This window comes from Oxyura jamaicensis, chromosome 22 (genome assembly GCF_011077185.1).
Source record: "Oxyura jamaicensis isolate SHBP4307 breed ruddy duck chromosome 22, BPBGC_Ojam_1.0, whole genome shotgun sequence".
Lineage (NCBI taxonomy): Eukaryota > Metazoa > Chordata > Aves > Anseriformes > Anatidae > Oxyura > Oxyura jamaicensis.
In genome coordinates, this window is record NC_048914.1 from 771096 (window position 1) to 783879 (window position 12784).

At 41.5% G+C, this 12784-nt stretch overlaps 1 protein-coding gene across 2 annotated transcripts in view; it reads left to right on the forward strand.

Moving 5' to 3' along the window:
* The first annotated feature begins 229 nt into the window (after positions 1–229).
* SLC23A2 (solute carrier family 23 member 2) overlaps positions 230–12784 on the forward strand; it is a 55780-nt gene continuing 43225 nt past the window's right edge. The window contains exon 1 of one of the 2 annotated variants that reach the window (XM_035345271.1): positions 230–378. The gene's annotated coding sequence lies outside the window, so the exon portion shown is untranslated. Of the gene's footprint in view, positions 379–1590; positions 1697–12784 lie in introns of those variants that run through there. The other variant, XM_035345272.1, reaches the window with a different exon arrangement.

The following is a 12784-nucleotide window of genomic DNA, read 5'->3' on the forward strand; positions in this document are numbered from 1 at the left end:
CCATTTTCCTGGGCGCTCGAGAGAGACCCCCCCCCGCCCCGCCCCGCCCCGCCCCAGCGATGCGCCCCGGGGGGCCCCGTCTCTCCTCGTTGCGGGGTCTGAAGGCCATCGCGCGGCGCGGAGCGGCCTGGCCCTTTAGTGCCGGCCGCTGCCCCGCCGCCCCGGGGCCGCCCCGGCAGCCGGGCCCTCGGGAGGAAAGCAGAGGAGCGCCGGGCGCCATCTTGTCGGGGGCGGAGCGGGGCCCGGACCGCCCCGTGCTCTGCCTGTCGGGGCGTCCCCGGCCCCGCCGCACTCGCCGCTGCCGACCGAGGGGAGCGGAGCGGAGCCCGGCGGAGCCGCTGCAGCAGCCGTCAGCGCCATTGCCGTCAGCTATGGCAGGTGAGACCGTCCTCCTCCTCCTGCCGCGGGCGAGGCGCTGCCGGCCGCCCCGAGGGAGCAGCCCCGCGGGCGCCTCCCCCATGGCGCCTTCCCCTCAGCCGCGCCGCGGTCAGCGCTCTCGCCTGCTGTCCGCTGTCACCTCCATCCCGGTCGCCTGCAGGAGGGCTGCCATAACATCTCGTCGCATCCTCGCCGCGGGCTTCACCCGCTCTCCCGCCGCCCTGCCGAGGCTCGCCTCTTTCCTCCTGCCGGCGAGGGGCTTCCCGGCAGCCTCCACCATGTTGCAGGGCTGCGGTTCACCTTGGCCTGGCAGCTCCTGCCCCTCCTGTGCCATCCGCACCCCCTCTCCTCTGTCCTTCCTTTTCTGCGTTCAGCCCCTCCATATTCTGCGTTCTGGCTGCGTTCCCTGCCTCCAGCCCGTGTGGAGCCGCGGCCGGCCGCCCCTACCTGGTGGCACGGCCTGGGGCCGCGGCTGCGAGGGGGCGGCGAGCGCCTGAGGTGGGCACCTGCGGCGGTAGCCACCTGCCCGCCCGCCGGGCAGGCGCACGGCTGGGGGCTCGGGATTGCCTCCGCCGTTCCTCGGCGGTCGTCGCATGTGTATGTTTTTTCTATTTAAAACATAACGTGTGGTAGAGCTGGCGGCTTGTAGACGGGGTAAAGAAATGCAGGTTAATTCTCCCCTGATCCTGAAGGGGTGGGCTCTCTCTTGTCTGATCCCATTCTCGTGATATGTTTTGAGTTTTTTTTTTTTTTAATTATTATTCTTTTAATTTACTTGGGGGCTGTGTGGCTGTGTGTGTTGTTCTTCTTTTATTTTTATTTTTTCCCCTTGCAGATCCTGGCAGTATGTATTTCTATTTGTTGCTTTTGACTTGTGATCCCTGTTCAGCATCGTGCAGTTTTCTTTTGTCTTAAGGTATGTTTTTGGTAGAACCAAGCGATATAGGCAGTGCAGAAAAATGCCCAAACAAAGCTTGTTGAAAGCCTCTGATTAGGTTTCATTAATTAACTGATAATTCATAAATATCTGCGTTGTGCATTTCTGTTGCTGGCAGGTTTTGCTTTTTCATAAAAGATGAGTGTGTAGGCAGAGACTCATATACACTTTCATTCCTGTCCCTTCATTTTGAAGCCATCGTTGTCATTTTGTAGATACGGAAGACAGATACTTAACACAGCTTGGGGTCTGCTCTTCACATATCCCAGACTGCCCTGTAGGTGAGTGACGACGTGGGGCTGATCCTGGCAGAGAGCTTCCAGCAGAGCCCATAGAAAATTCTGGCAGGAAAGACAAATCCCCAGATGTATTTAAGACAAGGTAAAGACCTTACATGATAATTATTACCATCTTATTGCTTGCTCATACCTGTTAGTATGAGTTCAGTGCCAGGTAAACACTAGGCTTGGTGTTGAACTTGACCAGCTAAAATAAAAATACAAAATGCTCTGTTTTCATGGGGAGTTTAATATGCTTGTGTATCTTCTCTTCTGAGATTGCAGTATGGTGTTGCCATTCTTGAGTGTGCTTTAAATTACCCAGTTTAAGATTAAAAAATGAGCTGCTTTGGATAGTGGTTTTACTGGCACCTGGAGTTTGACGCAGGCTGTAAAACCTAGCGGACAAGCAGAGCAATTAGCTGCTGATGTGCTGCACATTGCCAGAGTGAGATTTAGGCTGCGCACCTTGATCTGCCTGGTGATTTCATTATAGGTAAAGGATTATTGCAGCAAGTAGCTCAGATTAGTAAACTGGAAAATAATCCTTGAGAAATGTAGAACAATTGGATTAGTAGTTGATGAGCTCTTGCAACCCTACTCCTAGCTTTAAGTCATGATCCAGATAACTTGAAATTAGAGCAGTATTAACCTAGAGCTGCACTGGAAGAAATTCAGCCTTGGGCTGGCAATGAAGTTAAACAAGCCCTGAGATTTTTATCATGGATTTAAACAAGCTTTTGGCTTCAGGAAAGATGCAAATTGGAGTTGAAAATCTCTTGTCAGAGCCCTGGGGATAAAGGAAGGGCTAAGGGCTTTGATTCTCTTGGGCAGGTTGGGTTCCTGCTGTTCCTCAAGAGACCAAATTCGTATGGTTTAAAATCCATCCCAATCTGTCACTTGTCTCTAAACCCTACTTCTAGCTAGGCTTAGATTCAGTGTGTGTTTTCTCAAGGCATCAGGCCCTCATGTTGAGTTAGATGCAAAGAGCTAGATGGAAATTAAGCTCTGGGAATGTCTGTTCTTCATCTTCAGTATGGAAACAAATCTGAAGGAAAAACGGCTTTCACATAGAATAATTTGAGCTGCAGGTTGATGAATGTCTGGTGACAGTGCCAATTTAAGCAGCCCTCGTCCATCATGGGCTGCGTGCTGCCAGCTGTGCCATGACCCTGTGGTGCTGCTGGTACCACTGGCCAGATGGACAGTGAGGCTGAGGAGCTTTTTTGGGTTAGCCCACAGAAGCCTACTTTTATGTTGAAGCCACATGTGCATGGAGAATTTTTACCTGTTCCATACTGTCTGTTTTTTATTTTTTAAGACTGCTAATATGAGAACTTTTTCTCTTTTTTTTTGAAGCTAACAGGGAGTTAAATTCCAGTAGAGAAATAAAAGTTGTATCTTTGTTGGTATCGCTAGTCTGGAGGCTTTTCTTCAAGGGGAAGTTTAAGGTACTGGCAGTGTTTGGGGTGGGAGGGTGAGGAGGGAAACCAATCCTAACAGGCAGTGATATGACTGTGTTTTCCCCATATGTGTTTCAGAAACTCTGTAGAAGATGCTACATTTGTGTACAGATATTATTTCAACATTTTAAAATAAAAACTCTTGAGGTTTTTGTTCTTTGAGACTCTGTACGTTCTTTTTTTTTTTCTTTCTTTCTTCCCTAATATAGCTAAAACTGTCAACTTCCTCAATAGAACGGACTCTTACTGTGCTGTGGAGTGTGGCTTTGGGTGCTGCGTAGGTTGTTCACAGCTAAAGTGGCAACTTCACTCATCTTTAGTATGGATTCCTGAAGAAGTGGCTGGTAAACTTCTCTAATGACCTAATCTGAACTATAGGTAACCTCTGACCCTCCTGTGTACAGGGGAAGTAAACTGGCACGTGCTTGTGAGCTATTCCAGTTCATTGCAGTGTCCTCTGCAAGGTGGTTTTGGAAGAATTTATTCTGTTGTAGCTGTTCTGCTGGTATCTTTGTGTGAACGACATAAGAAAAATAGTGAGAAAACCCAAGCCCAAAAAGATTCTCTGGAGCTATTCTTTCAATGGATTTATCGTACTTTCAAACACTTCCTTAGACATTTATCCTTATGGTAGGAAAGGAAAATGCAGAGGACCATGCAAAATGTTTTTTTCTTCCATTGAAGGTGATGGTTTATGTATTGTTGAAAAATTTATTTGTATCAAGTACTCATTCTGAAGCCTTAGTGGTCATGAAATGGTCTGACAGCAGTTACAGTGTTTTATTTAAAAGCTGCAGGAAGAAAATATTGACAGTCAAGATGAGTAAAGAGATGTGCAGCATGATGGAGTGTAAGACAGGAATAAAATAAATCATTTAAAATGAAAGCTATTTGCTGTGTTCCCTAGCCATTCCCAGGGGTGAGGTGCATTAAGACATTGTGCTAACTTCGTGATACTGCACATAATACTTCTGTCAGTACTGGGAAGCATGTTTTCTTACTAGCATATTACAGCTAAATATTTCTGTTTGTTATTATTGGTCTTAGGACAATGTTTATTGTAAAAAGAAAAGTCTGATAGTCAGCCATTTTCAGGTATCAGAAAGGAAATGTCAGTTATTTGCATGTTCTTCTATTATAAATGAATCTAGGTGTGAATTTTTTATGTATTTATTTATTTTTAATTCTCACAGCTCTGTGCAGCCTGGGCCTGTGGCCCCTGTGCAGCATTGGGCTGAACAGTTTCCAAACTCTGGGTTTGGGAAGGTTGACCCAAAACACAAGTTTGGTCGTCTCCAACCTGTGCAGCAAGAGAGTATTGAAATACCATTTCTTCCTATCTGACTCCTTAATTGTATCATTTGTGGAGGAATGGCTGGGTTTGAGGTATTGTTAAACTAGTATTGCACAGATTTGTAATTACAAATTCAATGGTCTGAATCTCCTTGTGTCTTAGTTTTTGGGCAAGAACAGTAAAGTGGAAGTTATGGAGGCCAGGAGGGGAAAAAATGAATTTTCCTTTATCTTATGCTTCAAGAAAGAAAAAAGCTGTCCTATTCAAGTGAAAGGGAGCTTCTTGAATTTCTTTGTACCACATTCAGGCAGCCAGAGTTTTTCGTTTGTTTTTCCCTTCTGCTAAAATCTACATCATTAATTATGTGAGAAAATTGCCATGTATTGCATTGGTAAGACTGTGTCGTGTGCAGCTTAACATGATGATATAGTTGATTTTTATCTTGTGTATTATGGAGACCAGTATATCTTTCTACACTGAATGAGTGATGTTTTGGTCTTGTACTTGCGTCAGCAAAATGCCAGAGAAGACGAGCTCTGTCTGATAGCTGTATTTTTAGGAGCAGATGGGAGCAGATTAGTCCAGTTGTAATTGTGTTTGAGGAGCTGGAAGTAGCAGGACGGTACCTGTAAGTAGTTTTGAACTTTTAGGCTGTGCAAGATGAAGGTAATACCGGAATTCATTTACGTGTGTTTGTGTGTGTACATACTTGTATATAATAATGTGTGGATTTAACTTGTGTTTGACTGTTACTCCTTTGTGACTAAAGGGACTGTTAATTTAGCATTGTTTCTATTATGCTTGCTTTTGATCGAAATTGAAGTATGGACTCAAATTAGTATAAATGGTGAAGGAGAGATTAACTCACCATGGCTATGCGTTTGACTGTTTTGAAATCTAATGACTCATGCGATACATTTCAAATGGCTGCATGTCCCCCATATTTGTTGTCTGAATTTATTTTAAAATCAAATTATTGCAGTCATTTGAACAGTTGGCTGAAGCATTTTGAGAATGCATTGTAGACAGGAATGCTGTCATAGCAGAGAAGTAAAAAAGCAACTTCAGGAAGTTTCTGTGCACTTGCATTCCTAGGCATTAACCTCGTGTATAGATGCCTTGAGTAAGTTTGGGCTCCAAAAGTAGACATCTTAGGTGGGTTTACTCTTATTTGTTTCATGGCTATGAAATAGCAGCCTGGGGCAATCAGCCCTGTTTTAGTGGTATGCTGGCTATTAATGTGCTTATAAGATTATACAAGTTAAGAGAATAAAGGACAGTTTGGAAACTTTAAGAGAAAGGCACCTGAAATGCTCATTCTACTGTGTGCTATTAGCTGTGTTTATATGATGATGTGGTTAACGTGCTGTTAGTGAATTTACCCCACCCTTTCAGTGCTCTGAAAGTCACTACTGATCCAGTATTAACAGTAGGAGGAAAATGCTGCAAATCTGACTGCTTGACTCTCCTGTGAAGCACGTCTGTATGATGCTTGTGGTTTTCGAGCACAAAAAGTAGTGATTTTACAGGCTTCTGTTTTCTGGCCTTTTATTACTTACCCGTATCATCGTGCTTTTCTGCATGAAATTCAGTGTTTCTGTTTTGTTGCTCTTGTGGAAAAAAAGGTGCCTATTTATGTATTCTCATTGGTATTCAAGGTCGTACAGATTATTTAAGAAAAATGGTAACGTGACTCCATGTCATGACTTGCACTTGATTTACAAACTTGGAATGGATATAAAATGCTGCACCACAAAGCTAGCAGCGTCTTAATGTGTGTGCTAAATAAAACTAAAATGTCCCAGAGTTCATGGTGTTTATTTGGCTTTGTTGTAATAAGATTTGACTTCCAATGGAGTGCTTGTGGCAGGAAAAATCTCGAGTTCTATAGTTTCCGCTGTGTGCATTACTCCCCCATTGTGGGAAGATTCCTATATTCAGAGCCTTGCCACACCTGAGCTAAGAAAACATAGCCTTTCTTTTGCTGCTGATGAGAAATACTGTCTTTGGTGTATTTTGAAACACAAGCTGTTTCACAAGTTACAGCATTTTTTTCATTGTTTTAAAATGGAAAACGTTTCTGAAAGTTGAGGTAGATGTTCCTAATTCAAGAAGCATTTGCTCGATTTTATTGTAACAGATTAGAGGTTTTGATAAAGGCTTGAAGAACACGTTTTCTGGTTGAGTGTTTTATTGCATGCATGCTAAACCAAAAGAGTAATTGGGATTCAGACTGAAAAAAAAAAGTCGTGTGGCATACCATGTGTTTATGCTGAGCATAACAGTTAGGAGTATAACTTTACAGGACTGTCCTCTGGTGTACTCAGACTGTTAGACACTTGTTGGTTATATGTACCTTATTTTAACTTGCCTGTAGATGCCTTTTAAAATACAAGCAAAAAAATAATAATATGATGGGATAATTATTTTTCTTTTTAATAGCCAAGTGGTCTGTTTTTGTTGTAGTAATATAGTATATCTATTTATCTGTTTCTAGCTAGAAAGTGAAAAATGAACGAGGACTGCTCAATTTGCAGTGTATTAATTTCAGACCATAGGAATCAGCAAATCTGGCTTGGTATAAGTAATAATCTCATGTTGCCTGGCTCCTCCACTTGAAGTAGACCAGGGTCTATGAACTCGGGGCTGGGCTTTGCAGTGAGCTGTGGTTTCCATTGCCCATCTGTATGGGGAGAAGAGGGTGGTAACCTGAGCTCTTTCTGAGGAGCCGTGTGATCCTTCTCATAAAACATAGATCTGAAGAGCTCCTTCTGCAGAACGGGAAGAACTCTGATAATCTTCAGCCCAGGGGCCTTGTAAACATCCATTGCTAATGAGCCTTCCTCTTTGGAAGGGATCAAAAAAATTTAATGCTTTTCATGAAGATGCCTAATAAGGCACAACTGAATTAAGCAAAACTATCAATTAAGCCTTCTGTTGAGTTTTTTAATATAAATGAGCCTAAACCCAAGGAATATCTGGCCTTGCCTTTTCTTGGCTCTTATGTTTTGGTAAAGATTTTGCCATTAGTGTTAGCTCGGTTTTAAATCTCGCTTCTGTGTATTGTTCTTGCTTCCTAAGCCTGCTGAATCCTAGACTGCAGGACAGTACACTGAGTCCGTTAAGATCCGAGTCTAATTAGTGTTTTTGTTCTGGAGGCTGTTGTGACAGATAATGTTTTGTTGAATGGCAGGTAATAGGTTTATTATGGAGAGAGCACAGCATGTGGGTATCTTCAAAGGAGACTCTATCTGTATTGGTCCTTTCTCTTAATTATTCAAATGGAAAATTTTGTTTGAGGGCAAAATATATGACTAAATTATATTACTCCAAATAGTAGCAGCAAAGACTTATTGCATTTTAAGTGATGCCAATTAAGTAAGAATAATTATGTAAGAATAATTGTGATTTTTTTTAAAGTAGTGCTATGCAGACATCTGGAAAAAAAAAAAGCCCCCCAAAGAAGAAAGCAGTAGGGTAGTAGGGTGCAATAGTATTAAATATTGCCAAAATATTTTTCATAAAAAGCATGTCTTGCTGAAAAAAATCAATAAATGATACTTGACATGAATACTATTATAAGAAACATGAACTCTGTCAGAATATTACATTTTTTGCGCTTTTCCTGAGCGATCAGTACAGTGTAAAATGGAATGTGCTGTTCCTGTCACTTCAGTTGGAGAAGAATTCATTTTTTGTTCTTATGCGTTTTTGTTGAAGGGATATTTAATACATTGAATATATATGCGTATATTCTTAATTAACAGCTTACATATGGAGAAAATATTCAAAGCAATTGTAGTAAGTGCCATCTAGAGTCTCTCCATGTTAATGTGCTAAATGCCATACAGGTTAGATGCCAGCTGCTTACCTCCGCTCTCTGATTGTCCCTGTGGAGTAAGAGGACTGAACTGGTGATGGCACGTCGACTTCTCAGGACAAGCGTGATCTACTAATGCACGTTTATAAAGAAGTGGGTCTGGACTGCTGGGCACGTAGGCATTTTCACCCTAATCTGCCTGAAAGATGAGTATGGGAAGTTAACCAGCAGGTCTGGTTAAACACAGGCCTGTCTGTATAAACACTTCCAGGCTTGTTGTGAAATTAATAAATTAGTAATTGGTGTGGGAATGAAATGCAGGGTTGCATACGGTTGTTTAGTGTGTGGGCAGAGAGTAAGTAGTGCTGGCATAACTTAAAAATCATTAATGGCAGTAATGACTTGATTTATCCCTGTGGCTCTGACTATGGCAAACCGAGCTATGATTTGAGACCAAAGCTCATGGGACCAACATTTGGTCAGCAGTCATTGGTATTAAAATCTCTGCAGCAATAAACAGTCGGCTTCTGCATTATTTTCTGCCAGTTCAGCGGAAGGGAATTCTGTTATTCTAGGTTTGTCTCCACATAGGTGGGGGCTTGAGGGCTCCAAATCTCAGCATGGTGATGACTGATTTCTGGGAAGGTGTTTGGTTAGATGTGTCAAAGTTGTACTTGCAGCAGTCACCGGTATGAGGCCAGAAAATACTTGGCCTACAGAGCAGAGAGTACTTTATAAACTGGTAAAAGCTGCCTGCTCAAAAGCACATGAAGAATTCTGCTCTCTCTCCTCTCCCTGCTTGAATGCCTAGAAACATTTTCCCTGCAAGTGGTACAAATTTGATGATTATTCCCAGGAAAGATTTCTTGAAATAATCTTGAAGGAATGAAAGGTCACTGAGCAAGGAGGGCATAATTCTCCCAACTAGATGATTAAAAAGAAAATTAAAAAGTGTGTTAAGTTTGAGATTGACTTGTGGCCATGCTTTGAGGATTAAAAGGGCTTTTTCATTTCAGATGGAGGAGGTCAGGATTGGTGGGAGAAGGAGCTGCAGCTGCTGGAGCAATTGGGCAGTGCAGTGAAGCTGCATTTGTCACTTGTTTACTGAACCATGAACAAGAAACCAGAATAAGTGAACAGAAGTATGGCTATCTGCTCTTTTCTCCCGATTTTAAGATATTTAATTTTACACCTATAGTTTTTAACCTGGCTGGTCAGTCTTTAGTGCAGGTAGATTTCTGGGCATCTGAGCAAAGTGTATTGAATTAAAAACTGTGAAGATGTTTTTTTGTATAGACATGATTTGCCTTTAGAAAATGAAAATAACATCAACTTCAACCGTAGGATGGAACTTTCCATGTTCTTTGCATATCCTGTACTCAGAGCAGTCTGTTTTCTTCTTCGAAGAAGTATAGCCTGCACTTTTGAAACCACGTGCAGTCAAAAAAAAAAAAAAAGATGGATAAGCTAAACTATGAGTGTGCTAACTAGAGGGTAACAGCAAAATAATGCCATGGTAATGCCAACAAATGACAAAATTGCATCTTTAGTGGATATAGCATAAGGTGTTTCAAGTCTACACTTAGTATGTCTGTTTGCAGAGCTGCTGCATTTTGTGATCTGCAGTATTGAAACGGTTGGAGCCATTGGGCTGATTGTTGGCTTTTGCTTCTTAGCTGTGGCTGAAACCCATGAGGGCACCTTGAATGTCTTCCTGTGGTGTCACCTCTGAGAAACGAGGAGGCTGAAGGTGCTGGTGTGAAGTATAATTATAGGGTTCCAGTTTGCAGCTTGTTAGCTTCAGGCTTATTAGGTATCCGGGCTTAGTAGGTTAGCTCTGTGTTGTTGCCTTGGCTGAGTGACTGCCTACTTGAATTTGGTCTGTGTACTGGCTTCTTGGCATATGTTGACGTTGATGATGTTTTGTTGGGCATCTTGGGAATACTTGAAGGCAATGATGCTCTAAGGGTTGCAGTCAGCAACCTGCTCTGGTGCTGTATTGACCAACGAACTGGTTTCATTTTTGTCAGTCCTTAAAGAAAAATTATTTGAGCTTGGACTGCCATTAATTGCAGACATACCTGGAGGTCCAGGAAAGATGTAGCTGTCATGGACATGACAAATACAATAGCAGGTCACAGAAAGCATATTCTTTCCCCGTTAATTTTTGCAGTGCTTTGATCTGTGCCTTGGGAGTATATGGCTTTGGCTTCGCTGCTCTTCTGTTGTTGTTTTAACTTGAAAATGATTTATTTCTTGATCAGAAACCAACTGTAGGTATTTTAAAAGGCATTTCCATCTTGTAATCACTTTTTTTCTATGTAGAAGTAGCATATGTCTACCTTGACTTACTTGTCAGAGTCTAGATTTTTCTTAAAGTATTAAAAGAAAAAAATGATTGCAGGAAAAGTTCTAAGAAACACTGTAATACAGCTTGTAACTGAATTCAGGGTTGAAGAAGAAAAAAAGCACTAAGCATTGTGTTCTTCAACTGGAAAAGTGGAATTCACTTACCATGGGCTTATTCTAGGTATCATTTCTCTTAGATGAAGAGGGATGTGCTTTTTGATGAGTTGAGTCATGTACAAGGAGTCATGTAGGCAGTACCCAGGGCTATGCATCGCTCAATGAATTAAATACAAGCTTTCAAAGCAGTTTTGGTATGTCTTTGTGTATTTTTGATACAACATTAGGGAGGAGAACTGTAGATGTTTTCATATTCAAGTGTGTCTTCTGGTAAGTGCTTTTTCAAGGAATTTCAGTGGATTCATGAATGTCTCTAGAATCAGATTTAACAGCTTGGTCTTTCTGCTGTTCAAAATTGTGGGTGGAAGCACATCTGTTTACTAATATGTCATGCTGTTGTCTTGTATGTGCTGTATTATGTTAAGTATCTTCTAGGAGATGTTCATGGGAGTCCGCTCTATAACTTGAATCTCTTCATTGACATAAAAGGCTACATACTTGTTACGACTTTGGTAGGAAGAAAACTTAGATTGGAAGAATTACAAAAAAATGTAGCTGAAGTATTATTTGGCTATCATATAAATGAGGCATCACCTCATCCTTCTGATGCAACAGGATTTTCTTGCAGAGGAGATATTTCTTCCTGACATCATTGTGCTGAGAAGGGAGTATTCAAACAACAGAATATTTGTGAGGCACCTGTTCTGCTGAAACAGTTTTTTTGTTTGTTTGTTTGTTTGTTTTTTAATAAATTGTGGAACAGAACTTCAGTGATTACTAAAGTGAAAACTAAAACTTTAGTTTTTAGTGATTGCATCAGACTCGCCTTTTATGTTGCTTGTTTTTCTTGTTACTACCTGGCACTATCTGAGGGTTCTAAGGGATGATTTAGTTACCAGCTGTTTGTCGTCACTGGGTCATATTGTTATCAATTTTGGTCATTTCAGTTCATCATTGTGCTCCATCCCTATACACAGGAGACTGTATTCAGTACAGTGGAAACAGATAACTTCAAAGGAAATTTTGGCCTGTGTGCAGCAAAACTGGGGAGGATGTCCTGAGAATAAATATTTTAGCTCAGAATATTACCTGTAAATTGTCAGTTAGTTTACCAACATGTGTCTAACACCTTGCATTTGTAATTTGACTAGAGCTCTCTGAAGTAGTTGTTTCACACTTAAACTGAGCACTATGTAACTGACGAAGGGGCACAAAATTGGATTTTGTGAGAATAATTAGAAGTGAACTCCACCTCAGAGTAAACATCCTCAAGCAAGAGAAGTGCTCTTGTCGGTTTAAGCTTCAAATATTAACAAGGGCATTCGAGTGATGGCTAGCTGTGTAGAATCATTGCTGCGGTCTGCTTCCTACACTGGAGAAGCAGAATGTAAATTGTCTACTGTGATTTCCCTTCCATCAATAAAATACAGCCGTACATAAAGCTTCCCACTGGGTTTGGAGTGCAGTTAGTAAAATGAACCTCTGATACCCCTGCTCGCACGCCCGCAGCAGGCATAGCGGGTCAGCTGGGGTTTAACCCAGCTGGAGAGTGAGTTGGTCTTGTAGGTCCTTCCTGTTCCAGGTAGCATGAACCAGGAGACTAAGAACGCTGCCAGATGGCATAATGTTCCCTGTTTCTGTTCTTGTCAGTTTATTCCCTTCTGTATTTTACAGTGTTACAGAGTTTGAAGATGCACTGTAAAATGTTCTGCTGTTGTGAAATGGTAATTGTAAGAGTTATATCTCAAATTAACATTCATCTCAACTATAACAGTGATTAAGTACCTATTCACTGCAAGCAGTTTCAAGCAACCAGCCTGCAATTACAGCTGTCCGGCACTGTGGATCATCGAAGCTGAGCTTTGAGTGAAGGCCTCCAGATTAGTAGGTGGTTTGTATGAACTAAATAATTCAGTATAAATATCAGTAACCAGAAACAAATCTTTGGAATGATGAAATTCTCCACTAACTGATGATAGACTTTGGACTGATTAGTCTTAATTGTTAGGTAAATATACAAGTCTTGTTTAATTGGGTACTTAAAATCATTTATGCTTTAAAATCAATTATGCTTCAAACTTTGATATTCAGGGCAAGCAGCATTTGAGTTTTTTTTTTTTTTTTTTTTTTTTTTTTTTTTTTTTTTTT